The sequence below is a fragment of the Elephas maximus genome, chromosome 3 (assembly GCF_024166365.1).
Source record: "Elephas maximus indicus isolate mEleMax1 chromosome 3, mEleMax1 primary haplotype, whole genome shotgun sequence".
Classification (NCBI taxonomy): domain Eukaryota; kingdom Metazoa; phylum Chordata; class Mammalia; order Proboscidea; family Elephantidae; genus Elephas; species Elephas maximus.
The window spans coordinates 137,767,424-137,789,686 of NC_064821.1; positions in this window are offsets into that span (position 1 = coordinate 137,767,424).

A 22,263-nucleotide genomic window follows, 5' to 3' on the forward strand; every position below is an offset into this window, starting at 1 on the left:
TTCTTCGCATGCTTATGCTTTTGAGTCAAGCATTCTGAGTATGAAAGGGAGGTCCATGGCAGGAACAGTGGGGTGTAATGAATTTCACTGCAGTAGAGTGAGGTTTATATCACACCGAAGCGCATTTGAAAAAGAAAGGTCCACACATGTGCAGAGTGGACACATTTTACTCGGTTTCTCACATGCCACGATTTTACCTTCCCAAGTTTGAATGTATAGGCTTTGGTTCCAGAGTGTAATTACAAAGTTTAACGTCAGAGAGGAGAGCAGCTTTGGTTTTTCAAGTATGTTTGGTGTTTATTTAAGGGAAACAATCTCCAATGAAGCTTCATTTTCTTTTCATTTTCACTGGGGTGGGTGGGTGGGGGACGAATATTGATGTTTATGGAGTTAAAGGGTCTGGCAGCACTGGAAAGTGCAGAACTTTGTTTATCCAGAGTCCAGTTTCAATCCAGAGGGTGCCAACGCAAACTTCTCCAGACTACCACGCCAAAAATGTCAGCCGTGTCTTGGAGGAGCAGCTTTCCTAAGCAGGGAGAGATACTCAGAGCCAGCTCAATTTGAACCTGAACTATGGAGAAAGCCCAAGCACTAAACCATGCTGTCTCGAGCACAGCAGTTTAAAAATACGCTTTTTATCAGATTTTTTCATATATTTTTTTTTCTTTTATCACGGCAGGAGCCTGCCATCCCCAGCTAAGCTGATTGACTGTGTCCTCTACTACCATCCACCTTTGATAGTCACGTCTTCAGGACAACTCCATCTCTTTCACTTAAACTCTTGCTGGGGTCTCTTTATGCACCCACTATTATTACAGTTACAGCATCTGTCCCCAGACAGGGAAGAAAGCTTTAGCTCATCAGGATCACCTGAATATCTACTAACTGGGTGCCATCAGAAATGCAACGTTGTCAGCACTTTCTTTCCATTCTTGAGACATTACATCTCCCCAGCCCTTGGGGTGTTTCATTCTAACAGCTGGAAATTCCTGATTTTCAATACAATTTGCTCCTTCCTCCTCATATTGCTTAGTAACAGGGCCAACTTTTTAAGGCAGTTTTTAATGAACCCGTAGCCAGTATGTTAAATATGTTAGCTGAGTTTTTCCATAAAGCTAAGCTAATATAACAAGATTGTTTTCTTAGGCACCCTGGGGGGGGTATAAGGAAGGTAGGAGGCTGGAAAGGTGGGGGTGTGTAATTGGTAGAGTTGGTATCTTGCCAAATTTACCCACCTTTCAGGACCCACACCCTACATTGAGCTGATGGCCTTCATGTTAGCTGAGCTTTTCTAAAATAAGGCGCTCATCTATGAACTGGAGCCAAGAAGGACTTCAAGTGCAAGCCTTTGGGAGAGACTGCCATGCTTGGAAAAATTAGCTTTTCGGATGCTGGTCAAAGTTAACTCGTAATAACTAGAGTGGAAAAACTTTGGAGTTGAATTCTATGCTTGCCACTTTCCTAGAATTCTTGTTGCTGCAAAGCAATCTGTCTTAGGAGATCATCACAAACTCTCTGCCGCGTTAATCAAAATGTGGTAAAAAGAAAAAACCTCCCAAGTGATATAGCCATATTTGTTTCTCTGTTTCTTGTATTTCCTGTTGCCTTTCGTACAATGTCAGGTACACAACAGATTCTCAAGTGCTGGAGTACTAGCTCTGGTTATTGCTATGGAACATTGCTACTCAGTCCTGTACCCATTGCTTTTGAGTCGATTCTGACTCATAGCAACCCTATAGTTCTTATAGGACTCGGTCCTATGAGAACTGGCAAATCTGTGTCAACAGCCAGGCTAGTTAATTTAAACTCAAACCTTTAAAACTGTGAAGTAGGAAGATAGCATCAGAAATTAAAAAAAAAAAAAAGTCAAGTTCAATGAACAAGTTCAAATCACAGACTCTGGAGTCAGACTACCTGAGTTCCAGTTCCAGCCATTTACTAGATATATGATGAGGCATTGGTGGTTCAGTATTAGAATTCTCACCTTCCATGAAGGAGATCCAGGTTCAATTCCTGGCCAACACACCTCATGTACAGCCAACACCTATTTGTCAGTGGAGGCTTACATGTTGCTATGACACTGAACAGGTTTCAGTGGAGCTTCCAGACTAAGACAGACAAGGAAGAAAGGCCTGGGAATCTAATTCTGAAAATAGCCAGTAAAAACTGTATGGATCACAATCGTCTGATTTGAAACCATTCACGGGGATGGCATAGGACTGGGCAGCATTTCATCCTGTTTTGCATGAGTCAGGGGCTGACTTAATGGCAGTTAACAACAACCAAACCAAAAAAAAAAGAAACCAAACCCAGTGCCATTGAGTCGAGTCAGACTTATAGTGACCCTATAGGACAGAGTAGAACTGCTCCATAGGGTTTCCAAGGAGCGTCTGGCGGATTTGAACTGCTGAGCCTCTGGTTCACAGCCGTAGCACTTAACCACTACACCACCAGGGTGGCTAACAACAATAGCAACATAATATTGGGTACATTTCCTAACCTTCCTGTGTCTCAGTTTTCTCATCTGTAAAATTAGGGACAATAATTGTATTTACTCATTTCATTAGAATGAAAATTAAGAGGACTGATATTTTTACATGGCACATAAGTGCATTTAGGTATTTGCTAAATAAAATAATCTCAAATATGTGGTTGCTATAGAAGATATTATTCCTTTGTCTGAGTCAAAGGCATGACAAATAGAAAGAACGAACATATATATTTAAAAAAAAAATTAAACCCATTGCTGTCGAGTAGATCCCAAACTCATAGTGACCCTATAGGACAAAGTAGAACTGCCCCATAGGATTTCCAAGGAGACGCTGGTGGATTCCAACTGCTAACCTTTTGGTTGGCAGCTGAGCTCCTAACCATTTCTTCACCAGGTCTTCATATACATGGAAGAACTAAATCCATTAATTGTAAAGTATTCTAGCATCATGGTAAATATTCAAATTGAAATAGAGTGCTGGGGACTAAACATTTACAGTCTTGCCAATGATGTTAATTTAAAAGCAGCTAGATGAACTTTAGAGTCAAACTGAAAATGATTTTGAATTCCAGCTCTGACATTTACAAACTATATGACTTTGGGCAAGTTACATAAAATTTCTATGTCCTGGTTTCCTCATCTATAAGAATGGGCTTTTTATTGTACCTCCTGCAATAGGTTAGGGTGAAGACTAATTAATTCAACACCTATAAAGTGCTTACCATAGTGTCTAACACATAGTAATCACAAAATAATATAGATTTTTTTTTCAATCTCAAAATGTTTTCATAAAACTTTTTTTGCCATAAAATACCAATATCATGTCTCTTTTTCAAGAAACACATTTCTAAGAGCATAATAATCCCAGCATTTCTAAAAATTTTAACAGCAAAGACTAAATTCGAAAAAAAAAATTTGAAGATTACCCAAAAGCATAAAATCTTACTTTTATGCCATATTTTAGGAGTTATTGCTCTCATGCTACGAAATCTATGAAAAGGAAGGTATTTTGTTTTTCTTTTTTCCCCTTCACACCAAAATTTGAAAAAAGAGAAGCAGTAAAAATTATATGAGAGATGACAATTGCTCATTGTTAGCAAAACTGTATTTTCCAGGCATGGCTAAAAAATGTGCATAAAGCTATCAATTACTGAGAAAGGGTAATGCCATTATAAAAAGATGTTAAATAAGTATAAATGTCTAAAGAATTTAATCTCGAGTTTATATTTTTATTTCAGTACTTTCAGAGTTACACAAAGTCTATTTCCTATTTTCTGTTAAAATTAATTTGTTTCTGTCCTCCTTCAAACTCCTCATGTGTGGAATTCAAAGCCATATAATTTTAGAGCTAGAAGATGTTTTGTAAATCATTTACCAAATCTCCTGATGAGGAAACTGAAGCTCAGAGAGGTGAAGTAACTGGCCCAACGTCAGAAAGATGCTTGAAGACAAAGGCAGGCTTGGAATCCAGGACCCCTGGTATTCTTCCCACTTAATTCAGTAGAATAAAAGAGTTTTGTTAAATTTACTGAAGAAGTGACAACGGCCATCATTTTTAGTTTTTTGCTTTCAAGGTTTGCATATATAAGGCTGTTTATTTCCTTTTAGACACCATGCCTACAACTTGTGTGGCTGTCACCAGGTAGAATAATGATGCTAAGCTATGGTCTTCTGTGTAAGTGAAAAGTTTTTGAATAAACTAGTATCTGATTGTAGTACCTGTTTCCATTTCATGTGTGTATGTGTGTGTGTGTGTATACACATACATACATCTATACACAAGCAAAATATGACTTAATACGACCAGCAAATATGATTATTATTCAAATTTATGTACCAACTACTAATGCCAAAGATGATGAAATTGAAATTTTTAACCAACATCTGTAGTCTGAAATTGACCAAACATGCAATCAAATGCATTGATAATTACTGGTTACTGAAATGTAAATATGGGAAACAAAGAAAGATCAGTAGTTGGAAAATATGGCCTTGGTAATAGAAATGAAGACAGAGATAGCATGACAGAACTTTCATGACCAACAACTTATTCACTGGAAATAGCTTTTTTCAACAACATAAATGGCAACTATACACATGGACGTCACCAAATGGAAAACACAGGAATCAAATCGACCAAGTCTGTGGAAAGAGATGATGGAAAAGCTCAGGATCATCAGTTAGAATAAGGTGAAGGCCAGCTGCGAAACTGACTATCCATCAATTCTTCGTATGTAATTTCAGTTGAAGCTGAAGAGAATTAAAACAAGCCCACGAGAGCCAAAATACTACCTTGAGTACATCCCACCTGAATTTGAAGACCATCTCAAGAATAGATTTGACACATTGAACACTAATGACCAGAGGCCAGACAAGTTGTGGGGTGAGATCAAGGACATCATACATAAAGAAAGCAAAAGTTCATTAGAAAGACAGGAAATAAAGAGAAGACCAAAATGGATGTCAGGAGAGACTCTGAAACTAGCTCTTGAATGTTGAGTAGCTAAAGGAAAAGGGAAAAATGATGAAAGTAAAAGAGATGAACAGGTTTCAAAAGAGCTTGAGAAGACAAAGTAAAATATTATAATGAAATGTGTGAAGATTTGGAGTTAGAAAATCAAAATGGAAGAACATGCTCCTCATTTCTCAAGCTAGGAAAAAAAAAAACTGAAGAATAAATTCAAGCCTCAGGTTGCAATGTTGAAGGCTCTATGGACAAAATATTGAATGATGCAGGAACTATCAAAAGAAGTTGGAAGGAATACACAGAGTCACTGTACCAGAAAGAACTGGCTGACATTCAACCATTTTGGGAGGTAGCATATGATTAAGAACCGATAGTAATGAAGGAAGAAGTCAAAGCTGCACTGAAGCCATTAGTGAAAAACAAGATTCCCGGAATTCATGGAATACCAATTGAGATGTTTCAACAAACTGTCTTAGGCTGGGCTCTCTAGAGAAGCAAGACCAGTGAAGCATATACGTGTGCATGTATATACACACACATACATATACATATATACGGAGTGAGAGAGATTTATATCAAGGAAAAGGCTCACACAGTTTTTAGAGGCTGTAACATCCCAATGCTGTGGGGCAGGAAAGATTCACGTAGCTGTAGGGGCTGGTGAACCCAAGATCAGCAGGCCAGAGAGCAGGGCTACTGCAGGTTGTGAAAATTGACGAATCTCAAGGTCAGCAGGCAAGATGGCAGGTAAGCTGCCAGCTCAAGTCTCAAGAATGGGAGGTCATACAAACATGAGCCAGCTGCAGGACCTAGAACAACCCAAAGCCTTGTCAAGGCAAGCAGGAAAAAGCTAGGCAGTGGAGGATCAAGACATGAAGGCTGAGGGGGGCGGTGAGCCGACACAGGCCCTGCCCCCTCCAGTACCACAGCAGATCCTATCATGTGGGTGATCACATATCAAATTTCAACAGGGACGTGATCACATTATACAACTGTCAAAACACTATGAATCATGGCCCAACCAAACTGACACACAATCTTAACCATCACATGAACCAAGCACTGGTGCTCATTTGTCTATGCCAAGAAATTTGGAAGAGAGCTACCTGGCCAATTAACTGCAAGAGATCCGTATTTGTGCCCATTCCAAAGGACGGTGATCCAACAGAATGAGGAAATTTTTTAACAATATCATTAATGTCACATGCAAGTGAAATTCTACTGAACATAATTCAAAAGCAGTTGCAGCAGTACATCAACAGAGAACTGCCAGAAATTCAAGCCTGATTCAGAGGAGGACATGGAGTGAGGGTTATCATTGCTGATGTCAGATGGATCTTAGCAGAAAGCCGAGAATACCAGAAAGATGTTTACCTGTGTTTTATTGACTATGCTAAGGCATTGGACTGTGTGGATCATGACAAACTGTGGACAACATTGCAAAGAATGGGGTTCCAGAACATTTAATTGTGCTCATGTGAAAGCCTGTATGTAGGCCAAGAATCAGTCGTTCAAACAGAACAAGGGGCTACAGAGTGGTTTAAAGTCAGGAAAGGTGTGAGTCAGGGTTGTTTCCTTTCACCATACCCATTCAGTCTGTATGCTGAGCAAATAACGCGAGAAACTGGACTATATGAAGAAGAACTCGGCATCAGGGTTGCAGGAAGACTCATTAACCTGCTTTATGCAGATGATGCAACTTTGCTTGCTAAAATTGAATAGGACCTGAAGCACTTACTGATGAAGATAAAAGGCCACAGGCTCCAGTATGGATTACATCTCAACATAGAGAAAACAAAAATCCTCACAACTGGATCAATAAGCAACATCGTGATAAACAGAGAAAAGATTAAAGTTGTCAAGGATTTCATTTTACTTGGATCCACAATCAACACCTGTGGAAACAGCAGCCAAGAAATCAAAAGACACATTGGGCAAATCTGCTGCAAAAGAGCTCTTTAAAGTGTTGAAAGATGTCACCTAGAAGACTAAGGTGCTCCTGACCAAGCCATGGTGTCTTCAATCACCTCATATGCATGTGAAAGCTTGACGATATACAAGGAAGACCAAAGAAGAGTTGACGCCTTTGAGTTGTGGTGTTGGTGAAGAATATTGAATATACCATGGACTGCTAAAAGAATGAACAAATCTGTCTTGGAAGAAGTACAACCAGAATGCTCCTTAGAGGCAAGGATGACGAGACTGTGTCTTACATACTTTGGACATGTTGTCAGGAGGGATCAGTCCCTGGAGAAGGACATCATGCTTGGCAGAGTACGGGGTCAGCGGAAAAGAGGAAGACCCTGAAGGAGGTGGATTGACACAGTGGCTGCAACAATGGGCTCAAGCACAGGAAGGATTGTGAGGATGGTGCAGGATGCAACAGTGTTTCATTCTTTTGTACATGGGGTCACTATGAGTTGGAATCAACTGGACGGCACTTAATGACAACAACAACAAAGCCACAATGGAGCTACTTTCTACTCTGAGTGTAAAAGCCCAAGAAGGCTCTGTGTCCTCCAAGCCTCAAGCCATGAGGATTCTGGGCCTTCAGTGTATGGACATGGAAGATTTAGCCAACACCAGCACTACCCCCATGCTAGCTCAGTCACTGGCAGGAATGAGAATCAAGACATTGAATGTTATGATGAAAGTGTAGTGGAGAATACTCTGTGGGAATGAACACACCAGTGCCTTGGAGAAAGCAGATTTCAGCCCTGTGTGTGGAGTTGAGGTGGGGAGGAAAGAGAAGCCAAATGCTATGAAAGGGAGAAGAAAAGAGGATTGGGAAAAGCACTGGTTGGCACAAGCCCAGAACTGTGCCTTTTGGGGGTGGGGAACTGGAGAGAATTGAGAAAAGCAGTGGTTGTGAGAATGTGGTTTGTCCAGGGTGTGCGGGCTCTAAATCTCTGGTTTCCAGAGCAAAAAACTAAGGATTCCTCTACTGTAGAACAGGTTTTCTTCTGGTCTCCCAGAAATCTCCCAGTGAGAGTCTATTGTTACATGGGCAAGGGAATAGCAAATCTGAGATAATCGTTAGGTGTAGTTATTGTTTCCAACCCGCAGGGATGGAAAGAAGTGGGGGTCTTCTACTCTGTTGTAGATAGCCTACGTTATTAGTAATCTTTTTTTTTTTTTACCTACAGAAAGAGCCTCATGAGTACAAATATTGTGTAATTTCCCAAACCCAACTTTAATTCCAATGTACATACAAAATGCCTCCTTTATTTTTCACCATGAAATACTTCATTTTATAATTAGAGAAAAGATTTAAAATGCCATTGATTTTGGGAGTGGCACCATATAAACTTATATTCTCATTAAATGAGTTCTTCTTGAGCCAAAATTTCAATAGAGAAAAGTGCAAGAGGAGAGAACTCAGAATAACTGAGCTCCTGAGATATGTGTAAGAGGGTACTTGAAAAGGTATGCTAGATGTGGTGAAGAAAACTTAACTACTCTGCTTTTACCTCAAACTGTTTCTTCAATGAGCCTTACAAATACAAGTCATACCCGAGATGGCAAAGAGCATTGGACAAGGATTCCGGAGCTCTTTCATCTTTCGTGAATCTCGATTTCCTCATCAGTAAAATGAGAGAATTTTAGCAGAAAACCTCTAAAGCCATTCATGCTTTAATATCATAATTGCCTGTGGTTTTTCAACATTTCTTTTTAAACCAGAATTTTTTTTTCCAACAAAGTCTGACATGGGAGACTAATAAGTAAAAGCACTGTTCTGATTGAAGATGGGATTGGGAAGCCCAAAACCCTGCGTGCTCAGTCTTCTCATCTCCTCCAGGTGACCCCCAAGGGATTTTCAAGGGTTCCTAAGGAGAGGCTCATCCTTAACATTTGTGGAGCCCAGGACAATAGTAGAAATGGAGACCATACAGCTAAATATTTGAAACTTATAAATTAAACTACCAAAAACCTAAAACCAAACCTGTTGCCACTGAGTCGATTCTGACTCATCGTGACCCTATGGGATACAGTAGAACTACTCCATAAGATTTCCAAGGAGCGCCTGATGGATTCAAACTGCCGACCTTTTGGTGAGCAGCCGTAGCTCTTAACCACTACGTTACCAGGGTTTCCTAATTAAACTAAGCAACTATTTAATAAAATACATTCTATTCTCCTACTTCATCAAAGATACCTTCATAATGACCTAGAAGGCCACATTTAAATCTAGAATTCTTTTATTCCTCAGAGTTTGTGATGGAAAATTGTGGAACTGACTCCAGTAGAGTCAACTCCTGGCCCCCTGCTCCTGGTACACCTTTTCTTAAGATTCCCAGTTCTGTCCTTCATTGTGGCAGACTTCACGTGCACTCTTGTGAACACCCTAGCCCACAACTAGAAATACTGTCTGCATTCTTTGAAGTTGCACCTTTGGGAGGTAAAACTTAAGAAAGAGAACTATTACACTTTCAGACTGTATGAGCAGGGAAATCTGGGTTCCCAGGTATATTTAGGCTGTGGAAGGGTTACAGCCACCAAAGTAAGGTGCTCTAAAGTGTGGAACATTGGTCTGACTACTTCTTGTTCAAATCTGAGGGCAGTACTAACTGATAGTTAGAGATGGAGGACTGTCAGTGTGCGTAATGAAGGGTCTCTTTTGAATGCAGTTTGGTAGGACAGTTGGAGCACACCAAAGTCAGGTGTTCATAATTAACCCCATTATCTATCAGGAGCCCATGTTAGAAAATGGACTTCAGAGGTCTAGTCAGAATCACACTGTTGATGTAGATATCTGAGGGACTTCTCCTTCTTGGTGACTGGCTCTTATAAAGCTGATTTTAAAATGCATGAAAACAACAAATCATATTTTGCTGGATTTGGTTGATTCACATAGGTTTAGTCCAACCCTGTAAGGTATGTAGTGTCATGGTGGAGGTGGGGGAGGTTGGCCTCTGCAGTGTGATAGACCTGGACTCAGACCCCCTGTTTTGGTACTTAATATGATGTACAATCTGGGGCTAGTTCCTAACTTCTCTGACATTTCGTTATCTTCTCAGCCTCATCTGAATAATAACAATAGACTCTGAAATAGTGAAGGGTACAAATGAGACAAAGTATGGCAAATACTGAGCTTGACACAGAATAACAACTTAAAAAAAAAAAAAGCTACTACTTATTACTATTAACACTGGAACCAAAGCTATTAAAGCTGGAAGTTAGTTAGCAAAGACATATCGATACGTTCGGTATTTCAGTGTAATATAATAAATAAGAGCATGGGCTCTGCTCTGGGTTTAGGCAACAGTCTTTTGCCCTATCACCTACTATCTGCGATCTTAGGCTAGTTATTTCTTCATGCTCCAGATTCCTCATTTGTAAAATCTATGTCATAGAGTTTTAATGAGGAAACGCAAGATGAGCACAGGGCCTTATGTTTATAAGCCTTCAGTATATGTTACCTATCATTATTATGCAGGAGCCCTAGCGGCCCAGTGGTTAAAGTGCTGGGCTGCTAACTGAAAGATCAGTGGGTCGAACCCATTAGCTGCTCTACGGGAGAAAAGTATGGCAGTCTTCTTCCATAAAAATTTACAGCCTTAGAAACCCTATGGGGCAGTTCTGCTCTGTCCTATGGGTTCTTATGAGTTGGAAATGACTTGGCAGGAACAGGTTTTTGGGTTTGGGTAGAGCAGTAGTTAAAGAGTTTGGCTGCTAACCAAAAGGTCAGCTGTTCGAAACCATCAGTTGCTCCACAGGAGAAAGATGTGGCAGTCTGCTTCCATAAAGGTTTACATCCTCAGAAACCCTATGGGGCAGTTATACATGGTCCTGTAGGGTCACTTGGAAACCCTGGTGGCGTAGTGGTTAAGTGTTACAGCTGCTAACCAAAGGGTCAGCAGTTCGAATCCACCAGGCGCTCCTTGGAAACTCTATGGGGCAGTTCTACCCTGTCCTATAGGATCGCTATGACTCGGAATCGACTCAACGGCACTGTGTTTGGTTTTTTGGTTTTTATAGGGTCACTACGAGTTGGAATCGACTGAATGGCAGTGAGTTGTGGTTTTGGTATCATTATTACTGTCATAATAAATATTATTAACTCCTTTAACAAATGTCCTTTAAATTCCTGCAATGTGCCACAAAATGTTCTAGACAGGGTCCCTGCTTCCACAGAATCATGGCCTGGCTCACATGAAGATTAGACTCTGGAATACTTGCCGGGACTATTAGACTGTATTGACTTACATATTGATTTTTAAAGGCAGCTTAATTTTAGTTTTAGTGCTTAGGTTTGAAAAGCCCCACTGTTTCTCAAATACAGAGCATAATCATTAAGTAGGAAGAAGCTGGCGTGGTTTGGAAAACCAAGTCTGGCAACGGTAGAATGACACAATTTTGGACAACAGCATGGCTGCCTGGAGGAAACAACTCATTGTCTCAAGCCACTATTATAATTAGAAACAACATCACAGTTAGGATGCATGCAAATGCATGTTTCCAACCCATGGACTCTCACTACATTTAATTTATAAAGTGATTTTACTGATGAATTTTCTGAGCTGCCCCACTGGAAGAACTAAACTTTAAGGAAAGGGATTTTTTTTTTTTTTCTGACTAGTAAGAATCATTTTAGAGTATGACATTTAATATGATAATGGCATAAATTTCTCTGTTACCTATCAATTGCAGGTTATTTTTTAAACATCAACATTGTACGCAGAGGAAGGAAAAGTAAGACCAGGAATGACAATTGTCATTTTTATGGAAGGCAGATCTCTCTAAGATAATTGCATGTGTACATTCAAGGATAGAGATTTATTGCTGAGCACAATTTTGTAGATCTCAGTGACAGATACGGGCCTTGAAATACATCTCCAATACAGGAGATCAAACAGATTTTTTTTTTTTTAAGTTAAAGCTCATGATAGCACAGTAAGAAAATGAGCTGACAGCTTACTGAGTTAATCTCTCCCCTTTCACCTCCTGAACAATAGATTTTTCACAGTTCCTACTGCTTTCATTGTCTCTTATCTCAAACATTCTCCCACATCACACCTGGAATTTGTGGTCACTGAGTCAGGCCCAGGAGCTTTTCCCTGTTGGAGGAGAACTCTGCACTGAAGTCTGCCCTGCCTGCAAGAGTAATAAGCACTGTTAACGGGGAGGATTAATCTAAGCCAAGCACAGGGGTTCTCTAGCCCTGGAAAAACCAGTCTTATCCCTGGAGTCGCACCCTTGTCTGTAAGTGTTAAACCTTACAACAACCTAGGGAAACATAACAACTGCAATTCACCGAGCCTCAGAGTTCATCAGGTGTGGAGTGTCAAATTGCTGTGAGCTCCACGTATTAACATGCTGAAGGGCTGCATCAACACCTAAGCTCTGAATAAGGGATTCCTGGAATCTCAGTGATGCAAAGGACTTTAAATAACCACGGAAAAAGGGGTGGATAAAGAAGGATAAGGCGGTAGTGGTGAGGATGGCACACAGAGAAAGGAACAGACAAGTGTGGAGCCCCCAGAATATGGTAAAGCGAGAAATGAAAATCCGAGCTGTTCAAGTTAAATCTTATCATAACAAAGAAAATCTTCAATCCCCCAAATGTTTCCAAGTCCTGGCAAATGCCTCACTTATGTTAAGGGAGATTTTATACCACAAAAATTGCCTACGGCAATGGAATTTATAAGGCTCTTTAGTGTGGTATCGAGTAAGGGATGCATACCAAAAAGGAAATACGTCTTAGGGCCAGTCAGGCCCATGTTCAAATCTTGTACCTACTAATTCATAGCTAAGTGGTTGTGGCCAAGTCACTTAGTCTATCAGCCTCAATTTCCTCATCGGTCTAAAATGAAATGGTTTATTACAGAGGCTAGTGTATAATGAAGGAACCCTGGTGGCACAGTGGCTAAGTGCTCACCTGCAACTGAAAGGTCATGGTTCAAACCCACCAGCTTCTCCACAGGAGAAAGATGTGGTAGCCTGCTTCCATAAAGATTATAGCTTTGGGAATTCTATGGGGCAGTTCTCTGTCCTTTAGGGTTGCTGTGAGTCAGAATCAAGTCAATGACAACTGTTTTTTTTTTTTTTTTTTTTAGTGTATAATGGGTGCACTGTAGTAGTGGTTATTATTACTAGAAAACAATATGACCTCCAGTTAGTAAAATATCGAGCTGTAAATATCAGGCAAAGAGCACTAGGTTAAGCAGGCTGTAAGAACAGTGGTCATACATCTCAGTTTGCTCAGGACAGCCCAGTTTATATCTGTTGTCTTGGCTTAATAATTAACAGTGTCTCCTTTCACTCTCAAAAGTCCTGGTTGCATGATTGATGATATACGGTCACTCTGGTAATAGGCCAAACACTCACGGACCAGCGAAGGCAGAAAGGAGCAGGTGCAGACATCAAGCAACCCTGAGTCCTAGTGAAGGTAGCCGAGTGGTCCTAGCAAACTGAGGGGATCTGATGTTGAGCTCTGAACCTAGTCAGTCACCTCCTCTTCAGAATCCATGCAGAAAATGTCCTTATGTGTAAAATTTTCTTGAAATAAGAAACTTTTTTATCTGATCAAATGTGGCTGGGTACCTATTAGGTACCAGGTATTGCCCTAATAATGTCTGCCTTGAAAAACATCTAGTCTAACAACAACAACAAAACCCACAGCTACAAAGTTGATTGCAACTCATAGAGACCCTTTAGGACACAGTAGAACTTCCACATGGGGTTTCCAAGGAAGAGGTGGTGGATTTGAACTGCTAACCTTTTGGTTAGCATCCAAGCTCTTCACCACAGCACCACCAGGGCTCCCTATAATTGTTAAATTAGAAGCCTTCATAATATTCTGTCCTATAGGGTTGCTATGAGTCGGAACCGACTCGACGGCAGTAGATAATAACGGTCAATGGGAGAATTTCTAGGAAACATTTAACCTTCCCTAGGATGTTCAGGAAAGCAACCAAAGGCAGACTTAGAGCCCGCCTTTGAAATGTGAGTAGGTATTTGGCAAGAAGACAAGGGGAGATCACCTCTTTTTCCATAGCGAAATACATGAAGACAGAGACATAAAGTATGTTTGGCTTGCCATACAATTCTGAGGAGTCAGATGTGAGAACAGAATAGCTTCAGTAAGCAGTAGATAAGGTTGGAAAATTTATCTGAGTCAGGAGAGGAAGCCCTTCTATGGGCCAGAATAATCTTGAGGCAACTAAGAATTATTTTAAGTAATCAAATGACTGAAAAGGGATGAGGATCTCAGAATGCTGTCAAAACCAACCTCAGCAGAAGATTTTATAAGATTACTAATTCTCGTGTTTATTTTTAATGAAATTTCCAAAAAATTAATATCTGAGAGAGAAAAGAATTTATAGCTACTATTGCACTTTGGCAGATATGTGTTAAAGTTAAATGTCACAATCACCAGAAATAATAAATAGAATTAGTTCTTCATTTTGTTGCTTTCCATGTCTTCTTTATTTTCTCAGAGGGTTGTTCCTGGCTCACTGTGAAACATAATGACTCTCTGCCATTAGTGGATAATTTTCTCTAGACTGTTGTCAGGTAGAAGGTATGCAGCTAGTTTGAACAATGGTATAGACTTGGAAGTGACAGAATTATTAACTTTTTGAATGTTTTGTTGCATTCTTCTTATTTACCCTTACCCTCTGTTGTCCTGGACAGGTAGAGGAAAAGAATCTCAGACACGTAGCAATGATAAATCTTAGCGTGAGCTATATGTGTATATAGAGGTATTCATCAAGATGAGGGTGTGGCAAGAAAAAAATTGTCCAGTCATCTAATCTTTTAATCAATGCACTTATTCAACAAGAATCTACTTTGGGCCAGGAAATATTCTAGGTTTCATGAGTGATACAAAGTTAGACAGCTCTGGTTCCTGCCTTTAAAGAAAAAAGAGACCTCAGATAAACCCAGGGATACATAGTACAAGAAGCCTTCTGGGACAAACCAGTGAAATTAAAAACATTAAACACCCTCCCCTTCTGTTCTTAGTGCTTAGAAATGTCTAGTAAAATAGTTCATTTTTCTTTTCAAAACTATATAGCTGAACTTAAATGCAAGAAAGTGAAATCTCCAGGCACCAGAGAAGATTAAGAAATTCATAGTAGTTAGCAGAAATCAAATGACTCTAGAAGGGAAACATTAGCAGCAGTGTTTTAACACTCACATGGTGACAATAGTTGAAACTGCAACCTGCATGTAAAAGGAGGTAAAACTGGGATCATAGTCTAAAGTTGGGAGCCAGGAAAAAATTAACTGCCATAAAAAATAACTAGAGAGGTGGAGCCAATATGGCAGAATAGACAGACGCTTCCAGTGAGCCCTCTTTACAACAAAGACCCCAAAAAAACAAGCGAAACAAATATATTTATGACAAGATAGGAGCCCTGAGCATCAAAGGCAAGCTGAGAAAATGAACAGAGGGGCAGGGGGAGGAAGAGACGGTTCAGAAGCGGAGAGGAGTTACTGGACCTGAATTGAGGGGAGACCTCAGGCACCATTCCTGGAGCAGTGGCAAGGATGGGCTGGTACTAGCACTCAGCAGTAGTTTCCTCAAGGAGAAGCAGCCAGCCACATAGCCTACTCACACCTCTGGAACCAGAAAGAACAGTGCTCTCAGCAAAAGCTAAGTACTTGAGTAAATTTTACTGTGGCCCACCCAACTCCAAGCTGGCTTCAGCAGCTGAATCCCCTGGGCCTGAGATAGGCACCGTTGAACACCTAGAGACATCCTCCTGGCCTTGGAGAAGGAAAAAATTTGCAGTTGAGGGAAAAGATAATTTGCCAGCTCCACTAACTGGGGGAGCTCAGGACAGAAGTGGCTCCTGTCCAGGCATAAACAGTCCATGGACTTTGAGAAACTTTTCTTTCTGCATGGACCTGTGTGGGCCTATTTCAGGAGAAAAGGCCCTTGTTGGCAGACTCCAACTGTTTCAGCTGTGCGGTGGAGAGGTGGGTGTTTGATGTTTGACATTGCTTTGCCTATTAAACAGGGTCCTCACCTACCCACATCAGGGGCCGAAGGACTGGTAGCTCCATGCAGGTCACCCAGCCACCTGTGACAGAGGTCCAAGGATAACTGGTACCTCCCAGTCCTTACAACCCAAAACATTGGGTACCCATGGTCTGTCTGCAGAACCTACCCCCCTGCATGCTCTAGGGAACAGAGAAGGGTTTTCCTCAGAGACACTCGGGGTCAGTTCTCAGCCCACTGCCTTGTTCAGAGTGTGACCGCCTGAGCAACCAGATACCGGTATATATGCCAATCACTCCTTCCCCTCTAGGACTGTAGGACAGAGCCTGTACCACACACTTGATGATCAGCTACTTGGAAACCTGAGCTGAATTCATATAAGAAAAGCGAAAGGATTCCTAGACTGATATACTTGATAACACCTCTAGCTATCTGGGGACAGGATGTCAGAACTCCAAAGGCAAGGATAATCAAGCCAGCTCATCTGGGCATATCAAAACAAAACAAAGCAAGAAGCTACAACACAGCAAACAAGCATAAACTAATACAATAATTTATAGATGGCTCGGAGACAACAGTCAGTATCAAGTCACATAAAGAAACAGACCATGATCAACTCAACAGGCTCTCAAAACAAAGAATTCAGTGATCTTCTAGATAAAAGTGCATTCCTGGAATTACCACAGGTAGAATACAAAAGATTAATGTACAGAACCCTTCAAGACATCAGGAAGGAAATGAGGCAATATGCAGAACAAGCTAAGGAACACACAGATAAAGCAATTGAAGAAATTAGAAAGATTATTCAGGAACATAACAAAAAATTTAATAAGTTGGAAAAATATAGACAGACAGCAATCAGAAATTCAGAAGATTAACAATAAAATTACAGAAGTAGACAACTCAGTAGAAAGTCAGAGGAGCAGAACTGAACACGTAGAAGCCAGAGTTTCTGAACTTGAAGATAAATCACTTAGCACTAATATATTTGAAGAAAAATCAGATAAGAGAATTAAAAAAATGAAGAAACCTTAAGAATCATGTGGGACTCTATCAAGAAAAATAACCTATGAGTGATTGGAATACCAGAACAGGGAGGGATAACAGAAAATACAGAGAGAATTGTTGAAGATTTATTGGCAGAAAACTTTCCTTAGATCGTGAAAGATAAGAAGCTATCTATCCAAGATGCTCATCGAACTCCATATAAGATAGATTTTAAAAGAAAGTCACCAAGACATATTATAATCAAACTTGCCAAATCCAAAGATAAAGAGGGAATTTTAAGAGCAGCGAGGGGTAAACAAAAAGTCACCTACAAAGGAGAGCCAATAAGAATAAGCTCAGACTACACAGCAGAAACCATGCAGGCAAGAAGGCAATGGGATGACTTATTAAAAAAAATTGAAGAAAAAAAATTGCCAGCCAAGGATCATACATCCAGCAAAACTGTCTCTTAAATATGAAGGTGAAGTTAGGACATTTACAGATAAACAGAAGTTTACAGAATTCATAAAAACCAAACCAAAACTACAAGAAATACTAAAGGGAGTTCTTTGGTTAGGAAATCAATAATATAAGGTATCAAACCAAGACTAGAACATTGGGCAGAGCAACCAGAAGTCAACTCAGACAGGGAAATAAAAAAAAACAAAGCAAGTTTAAAAAAAAAAAAAAAGCTCAAAAGCAATGTTATTACATAAAAGAAGACAACATTAAAATAATAAAAAGGGACTAAGAAATGTAGTCATAGGCCTTCCATATGGAGAGGAAGATACAGCGATATGAAGAAATAAAAGTTAGCTTTAAATTTAGAAAAACAGGGATAAATAACAAGGTAACCACAAAGGAGACAAACTATCCTACTCATCAAAATAAAATACAAGAGAAAAATAGAGACTCAGCAGAAACAAAATCAACAATGAATATGAGGAAAGGACAATATATAAAAATAATCTACTCAGAGCATAAAATTAAGTGGGAAAAAGAAACTGTCAACAACACACACAAAAAAGACATCAAATTGATAGCACTAAACTCATACCTAGCCATAATTACACTGAATACAAATGGACTAAATGCACCAATAAAGAGACAGAGAGTGGCAGCATGGATTAAAAAACATGATCTGTCTATATGCTGCCTACAAGAGACACACCTTAGACTTAGAGACACAAACAAACTAAAATTCAAAGGATGCAAAAAATCTATCAAGCAAACAACAATCAAAAAAAAAGCAGGAGTGGCAACATTAATTCCTGACAAAATAGACTTTAAAGTTAAATCCATCATAAAGGATAAGGAAGGACACTACATAATGATTAAAGGGACAATATACCAAGAAGATATAACCATATTAAATATTTATGCACCCAATGACAGGGCTGCAAGATACATAAAAAAACTCTATCACCATTGAAAAGTGAGATAGACAGCTCCACAGTAATAGTTGGAGACTTCAACACACAACTTTCGGTGAAGGACAGGACATCCAGAAAGAAGCTCAATAAAGACATGGAAGATCTAAATGCCACAATCAACCAACTTGACCTCATAGACATATACAGAACACTCCACCCAACAGCAGCCATGTATACTTTCTTTTCTAGTGCACATGGAACATTCTCTAGAATACACCACATATTAGGTCATAAAGCAAGCCTTAGCAGAATCCAAAACATTCAAATATTACAAAGCATCTTCTCTGACCATAAAGCCATAGAAGGAGAAATTGATAACAGAAAAAGCAGGGAAAAGAAATCAAACACCTGGAACTGAACAATACTCTGCTCAAAAATGACTGCGTTATAGAAAATATTAACGATGGAATAAAGAAATTCATAGAATCCAATGAGAATGAAAATACTTCCTATCAGAACATTTTGGACACAGAGAAAGCAGTGCTCAGAGGCCAATTTATATCAATAAATGCACACATCCAAAAAGAAGAAAGGGCCAAAAATCTAAGAATTATCCCTACAACTTGAACAAACAGGCACCAGAAGAAAACAAATAATACAAATTAGAGCAGAATTAAATGAAATAGAAAACAGAAAGACAATTGAAAGAATTAACAAGACCAAAACTGGTTCTTTGAAATAATCAATAAAATTGATAAACCATTGGCCAAATTGAAGAAAGAAAAACAAGAGAGGAGCAAATAACCCAAATAAGAAATGAGATGGGTGATATTACAACAGACCCAACTGAAATTAAAAGAATCATATCAGATTACTATGAAAAATTGTACTCTAACAAATTTGAAAACCTGGAAGAAATGGATGAATTCCTAGAAACACACTACCTACCTAAACTAACACAAACAGAGGTAGAACAACTAAATAGACCCATAACAAAAGAAGAGATTGAAAAGGTAGTCAAAAAACTCCCAACAAAAAAAGCCCTGCCCGAACAGCTTCACTGCAGAGTTCTATCAAACTTTAAGAGAAGAGTTAACACCACTACTACTAAAGGTATTTCAGAGCATAGAAAAGAATGGAACGCTACTAAACTCATCATATGCAGCCACCATATCCCTGATACCAAAACCAGGTAAAGACATCAAAAAAAAGAAAATTACAGACCTATAACCCTCATGAACTTAGATGTAAAAATCCTTAACAAAATCCTAGCCAATAGAATTCAACAAGATATCAAAAAAGTAATTCACCATGGCCAAGTGGGATTCATGACAGGTATGCAGGGATGGTTCAACATTAGAAAAACAATTAATGTAATCCATCACATAAATAAAACAAGACAAGAATCACATGATTTTATCAATTGATTCAGAAAAAGCATTTGACAAAATTCAACACCATAAATGACAAAAACTCTCGGCAAAATAGGAATAGAAGGAAAATTCCTCAACATAATAAAGGGCATTTATACAAAGCCAACAGCCAACATCATCCTAAATGGAGAGAGCCTGAAAGCTTTCCCCTTGAGATCCGGAATCAGACAAGGATGCCCTTTATTACTGCTCTTATTCAACATTGTGCTGGAGGTCCTGTTGTTGTTGTTGTTAGGTGCCGTCGAGTATGTTCCAACTCATAGAGACCCTATGAACAACAGAACGAAACACTGCCTGGTCCTGAGCCATCCTTACAATCGCTGTTATGCTTGAGCTCATTGTTGCAGCCACTGTGTCAATCCACCTCATTGAGGGTCTTCCTCTTTTCCACTGACCCTGTACTCTGCCAAGCACGATGTCCTTCTCAAGGGACTGATCCCTCCTGACAACATGTCCAAAGTATGTAAGACTCAGTGTCGTCATCCTTGCCTCTAAGGAGCATTCTGGTTGTACTTCTAAGACAGATTTGTTCATTCTTTTGGCAGTGCATGGTATATTTAATATTCTTCGCCAACACCACAATTTAAAGGCATCAATTCTTCTTCAGTTTTCCTTATTCATTGCCCAGCTTTCACATGCATATGATGCAATTGAAAATACCATTGGTTGGGTCAGTCACACCTTAGTCTTCAAGGTGACATCTTTGCTCTTCAACACTTTAAAGAGGTCCTTTGCGGCAGAGTTACCCAACGCAATGTGTCTTTTGATTTCTTGACTACTGCTTCCATGGCTGTTGATTGTGGATCCAAGTAAAATGAAATCCGTGACAACTTCAATCTTTTCTCCATTTATCATGATGTTGCTCATGGTCCAGTTGTCAGGATGTTTGTTTTCTTTATGTTGAGGTGCAATCCATACTGAAGGCTGTGGTCTTTGATCTTCATCAATAAGAGCTTCAAGTACTCTTCACTTTCAGCAAGCATGGTTGTATCATCTGCATATCGCAGGTTGTTAAAAAGTCTTCCTTCAATCTTGATGCCCCATTCTTCTTCATATAGTTCAAGCTTCTTGGGTTATTTGCTCACCATACAGATTGAATAGGTATGGTGAAAGAATACAACCCTGATGCACGCCTTTCCTGACTTTAAACCAATCAGTATCCCCTTGTTCCGTCTGAACAACTGCCTCTTGATCTATGTAAAGGTTCCTCGTGAGCACAATTAAGTGTTCCGGAATTCCCATACTTCGCAACGTTATTCATAATTTGTTATGATACACATAGTCAAATGCCTTTGCATAGTCAGTAAAACACAGGTAAACATCCTTCTGGTATTCTTGGCTTTCAGCCAAGGTCCATTGGACGTCAGCAATGATATCCTGGTTCCATGTCCACTTCTGAAACCGGCCTAAATTTCTGGAGGTCCTAGCCAGAACAATTAGGCTAGATAAAGAAATAAAAGGCATCCACATTGGCAGGGAAGAAATACACAGAAAACACTAAGGAATGCTCAAGAAAACCACTGAAACTAATAGAAGAGTTAAGCAGAGTATCGGGATACAAGATAAATATACAAAAATCAGTTAGATTCCTTTACACCAACAAAAAGAACTTCAAAAAGGAAATCACCAAATCAATACCATTCACAGTAGCCCCCAAGAAGATAAAATACTTTGGAATAAATCTCACCAGAGATGTAAAACCCTTATACAAAGAAAAGTACAAAACACTTCTGCAAGAAACCAAAAGAGACCTACATAAGTGGAAAAGCATACCTTGCTCATGGATAGGAAGACTTAACATTGTAAAAATGTCTATTCTACCAAAAGCAATCTATACATTTAATGCAATGCGGATCCAAATTCCAATGACATTCTTTAATGAGATGGAGAAACAAATCACCAGCTTTATATGGAAGGGAAAGAGGCCCCGGACAAGTAAAGCATTACTGAAAAAGAAAAACAAAGTGGGAGGCCTTACTCTACCTGATTTTAGAACCATTATACTATCACAGTAGTCAAAATAGCCTGATACTGGTACAACAGCAGACACATAGACCAATGGAACAGAATTGAGAATTCAGACATAAATCCATCCACCTATGAGCAGTTGGTATTTGACAAAGGCCCCAAAACAGTTAAATGGGGAAAAGACAGTCTTTTTAACAAATGGTGCTGGCATAACTGGATATCCATCTGCAAAAAAATGAAACAAGACCCATACCTCACTCAATGCACAAAAAACAAAATCAAAATGGACCAAAGACATAAACATAAAATCTAAAATGATAAAGATCATGGAAGAAAACATAGGGACAACATTAGGAACCTTAATACATGGCATAAACAGTATACAAAACATTGCTAAAAAGGCAGAAGAAAAACTGGAAAACTGGGAGCTCCTAAAAATCAAACACCTATGCTCATCCAAAGACTTCATCAAAAGAATAAAAAGATTACCTACAGACTGGGAAAAAGTTTTTAGCTGTGACATTTCCGATCAGCTCCTGATCTCTAAAATCTACATGATACTGAAAAAACTTGACTACAAAAAGACAAATAACCCA